At 48.6% G+C, this 4,888-nt stretch overlaps 1 protein-coding gene across 1 annotated transcript in view; it reads right to left on the reverse strand.

The window, feature by feature from the left end:
• LOC113814660 (CBP80/20-dependent translation initiation factor-like) overlaps positions 1–4,521 on the reverse strand; it is a gene marked incomplete in the record, with an annotated part of 56,070 nt that extends 51,549 nt beyond the window's left edge. The window contains 1 exon segment of the mRNA XM_070121122.1: positions 4,502–4,521.
• Positions 4,522–4,888: the final 367 nt, after the last annotated feature.

Genomic DNA, 4,888 nt, shown 5'->3' on the forward strand with positions numbered 1-4,888 from the left:
TATTATTCTCACCGCGCTAGACACTCGGTGCTTCTGTTTGTACTTGTTTCTCGACACAAATACTGCTGTTGGTGTTGAAGGTTACACCGGGAATATTTTACGTGTTTCCGGCGTGAGGAGAGAGGGAGGGAGGGAGGAGAGAGGGAGGGAGGGAGGGAGGAGAGAGAGAGGGAGGGAGGGAGGAGAGAGTGAGGGAGGGAGGAGAGAGAGAGAGGGGGGGGAGGAAGGAGAGAGAGATAGTGGAGGGAGAGAGAGAGAGAGAGAGAGAGAGAGAGAGAGAGAGAGAGAGAGAGAGAGAGAGAGAGAGAGAGGGAGAGAGAGAGAGAGAGAGAGAGAGAGACATAGACAGGCAGACAGAGGGAGGATGTTGAGACGAGACAAGACAAAAAGGAAATGCAAGACCAAAGGAGAGAGTAACGATTATACAAACAATAACAACAGAGGCAATCACAATTAAAATTATCCCCCTCCCCCCTCCCTCCCCTCTTTCATACGATGTTGCCGTCTCAGCCTCACTGCATTTCGGAAAACTCCAGCTCCTCCTCCTTCTTCTTCTTTTCTTCTCCTCCTCCTTCCTCCTCCCTCCCTTCCTGCTTCCTCCTCCCTCCTCTTCCTGCTTCCTCCTTCCCCCTCCTCCTCCTCCCCTTCCTCCTTCCCCCTCCTTCCTCCTTCCTCCTCCCCCTCCTCCATCCTCCTCCCCCTCCTCCTTCTTCCTCCTCCCCCTTCCCCTTCCTCCCTCCTCCCCCTTCACCCTCCTCCCTCCTTCCTCCTCTCCCTCCTCCTTTCCCCTCCTCTTCCTGCTTCCTCCTTCCTCCTTCCTCCTGGCTCGAGAGACCGAAAGCAAGTCCCCGAGACCGAGACACGCGGCGGCGGGGTTTGAAGGCGACGGCTGGACCCCCGCCACTTCCGCTCGCCAAAACGTAGCGGCAGAATTAGACCCACGGCGGCGAGGGAGGTAGGGGGGTGAGGGGGGGAAGGAGGAGGGGAAGGGGCGAGGGGGATGATAAGGAGGTTTGGGGGTGGGGGAGGTAAGGGTTGGGGGAGAGGGAAGATAGGGAGATAGAATGGGGGAAGATAGAAAGGTAGGGGTGGGGAAGGGAAGGGGAAGGGGAAGATGGACATTGGGGGTGGGGGAAGGGAAGAGGGAGGGGGAGGGGGTAGATAGGGAAGTAGGGGAGCGGGGAAGGGGGGGGGAGGGGTAGGAGGAGGGAAGATAGGGAGGTTTGGGGGTGGGGGAGGGGGAAGGGGTGGGGGAGAGGGAAGATAGGGAGGTAGAGGGTGAGGGAAGACAGGGAAGTAGGAGGAGGGGGAAGGGAAGGGAAGGGGGAAGATGGACATTGGGGGTGGGGGAAGGGAAGAGGGAGGGGGAGGGGGAAGACAAGGAGGTTGGGGGTGGGGGAAGGTAGGAAGGTAGAGAAGGGGAAGATAAGGATTAAGATGGAGGCTGGGAGAGGGGAAGTAGCCGGAAGGGGAGAATAGGAAGGTAGAGGGAAGGGGAAGGGGAGGGGGGAAGATAGGAAGGTGGGGGGAGGGAACAGGGAGGTAGAGGAAAGGAATAAAAGGATAAGGGAGAGGGAGTGGATAGGGGAATAAGGGGAGTGGTAGGGGAGGAGGGAGGGAGTGGGAGAGATAAGGGGAAAGGGTGTTCTTCCAGGAGTATAAATAAGTGAATACATCATTTGATTAATACATTTAATCCTTGGGAAGAAAGTGTATGACAGTGGCTGACTGATTCTGTATTTGCCGTATGACGTCCTAAGGAGAGTGAGTGCGCGCAGGTGTGTACCGACAAAGAGAGAGAGAGAGAGAGAGAGAGAGAGAGAGAGAGAGAGAGAGAGAGAGAGAGAATGAATGAAAGAAAGATAGAGAGAGAGAGAGAGAGAGAGAGAGAGAGAGAGAGAGAGAGAGAGAGAGAGAGAGAGAGAGAGAGAGAGAGAGAGAGAGAGAGAGAGAATAAATGAAGCCCCACTCACTATCCCAGCTGCTCTCCCTCCCTCCTTCCAGCGCCCCTTCGTCAATCCCATTAATATGCGACACGAATCTCTGACACATAGCGCCTCACCTTCCTGTGACGCAGATTAGGAAAGTCTCTCCTTCACCGCCCACAGAAAACGGGCGAGGCAGCCTTTGTCACCGTAACTGTCTGATGGAAGCCAAAATAGGCATTAAAGACAGTTTCTCTACGTTTGCACGTGTTATTATATTGATTCCTTGCGGTTACGTGAGACTGCTTTAGAGAGTGTTGGGTTATTGGCTTTGTCATTTTTCGAGGAAAGGTTTATTGAGTTGCTGGGTCAACCCTTTCTTGTTTATTTCATTGACTTATCTCATTATCTGATTAAATATTTTGTACACTTTGATGTCTTCGGTGTCTAGTTGTGATTTCGAATATCTGATATTAATCTGTGAGGTTTGCGGATTCTTAAGAGCCGAGGAATTTTGTCGAAAGTCACGTACGCCCAAATTTGTATAAATCATGTCTTTGAAGTAAAAGAAATAAAAAAGTATCGAGATTTAAAATGTCCATGTCTGCTCGGATATCAGTGGCCATCTTACATCATCGTAAAAAAATACAACATACTAAGTTTATAGAAGCAAATGCAACCGATTTACGAGATCGGTTACACGAGCAAACCTGATAGCTGGAAGCTCGGATTGTATTCACAGTCGTGTGGAAATCATGTGCTTGGGAATGCCATGATTTTAATCTGGTTTTCTTGAGACTCTTGATTTGATTTCTTGATTTCTTGATTCTCTCTATCTCTCCTTCCCTCCCTCCCCTCTCTCTTTCTCTCTCTCTCTCTTTCTCTCTCTCCCTCCTTCCCTCCCTTTCCCTCCTTCCCTCCCTTTCCCTCCTTCCCTCCCTCCTTCCTTTTCCCTCCCTCCCTCCCTTTCCCTCCTTCCCTCCCTTTCCCTCCTTCCCTCCCTCCCTCTCGGTCTCGGACGTCTAAAATAGAAAAAAGAAAGAAAATTGAAGACGAGGAACAACAAAAACAATAGTAAAGCGAAAAGGGAGGAGAGAGAAAAAAAACAAATAAAGAGAAGACGAAGAAGAGGAAGAAGGAGAGGAAGAAGAGGAAGAAGGAGACAGAGAAATTCAGGACAAGAATATTTAAGTGCTCCTGTCCTTTAAAAGGAAAAAAAAGAGAGAAAAAAAAGAAGTGTGACTTGCGTGCCATACAGGGTATCTCCCCCACCCCCTACCCTCCCTGCCCCCTCCCCCACCCCCTACCTTCCCTGCCCCCTCCCCCTCTCCCACGCATCCACGCCCACAAATTCTAAAACAGGAAGCAATGCCATATCTCGTACAGTTAATGATATGCACGCCCACCGTTCTCTAATACTGATTATATATATATAAATATCTATGTCCTCGTCACCAAACTTTTTATAAAATGATTAAAGGTACATCATTTATAGTCATGTGAGAGTTAGAAAAAAAAATAAGATGAGAGAATTTACCCAGCAGACTTCGCTCGGTGATTCATACAAGCAGACCAGTTGTTCCTTGTACACCCCCTACCCCTCCCTCCCCCGCCCTCCCCTCCCCTCTCACACCCTTTCAGCAACACAAACACACACACGCAAGCACCACGCATATAAACACATATGTGCGCATAAACATAAACACATACGTACACACACAATTAGACACACATGCAATTATATCAATCAATAAATAGATAAACGGACACGCGCGCACACACACACAAACACACACACAAAAAACACACACACACACATACACATACACACAAACACACACACACACTCACACAAACACAAACACTCACACAAACACATATACTGGTACACACGACCCTCTTAATACAAGGTAATCATGCCTAACAGGTTATATACTGCCAGAATGTCGTCACTGTTTTGATGGAGTACTTGTCTAAAGTTTGTTGATGACACCTTTTCCTTTTTTAATTATATATGTAAAAAATGAATCCTTTTCGGCTTTTTTTCAAAGAGGGTTCTTGTTTTTATTTTTCAAAACTGCGCAGCTCGTTTTATTTTTCATTCTTATTTTGTATTTTGTTGTTTGTGGCGCAGTTGCTGGTGACATCTTCAGAGGTGTGTCTTAGTGCCATATTTTTTTTCTTTTTCTTTTACATACTTTTTTTTTCAAAGATTTACACTCAGGTTCCAACATATACACTGTTTCTGCCACCAAACACACGGTTAAGTCATCACAGAATAAATCCATAAAAAAACAAAAAAGAGAAAAAAAACATATGAAAATAATTCGTAATAAAATACTTCGATAACAAACAAGAGGCCAGATTGTAACACCAAAATTAACACTACACTTTTAACGCAGAATTCTTATCCTTAATCCTCTTTTGCTAATTATAAAACAGATCCTTAGCTGTTCTTCTTTTCTCTCTCTCTGTAGCAAACTATGATAAATATAAACCGGAGATTAAAGCCAATAAATAACATAAACACACGAGGATTTATAACATCAACACTGTTAGCATAAATATTTTTCTACCACAGTCTCCGTGTCCTTTGGCCACCTTTCGCGTTTTCACCACACTCCTCCCCAAACCTCTCTCTCGGAACCGCCCGCCCACGCCCACACCGCTCACGCCCCCGCCCCCTCCGCCCCCTAGCGCGTGCTCCGGGGGCGCCGCGACCGACCAGCGCGAAGAAGCCAGCACCGAACGCCGCCGCCGCCACGACCCAACTCCTGGCTTGGCTTGGCGAAGCCTTGGCCCGCGCCGCATCCTGCCGGGCCCACACACGCGCGCGCTCGCTCTCGCTCTCTCTCTCTCTCTCTTTCGCTCTCTCGCTCGTTCTCTTTCGCCCTTTTGCCCTCTCTCTCTCTTTCTCTCTTCCTCCCTCCCTCCCTCTCTGTCTGTCTGTCTCTGTCTCTGTC

Source organism: Penaeus vannamei, chromosome 4, assembly GCF_042767895.1.
Source record: "Penaeus vannamei isolate JL-2024 chromosome 4, ASM4276789v1, whole genome shotgun sequence".
In the NCBI taxonomy this organism is placed as follows: Eukaryota; Metazoa; Arthropoda; class Malacostraca; order Decapoda; family Penaeidae; genus Penaeus; species Penaeus vannamei.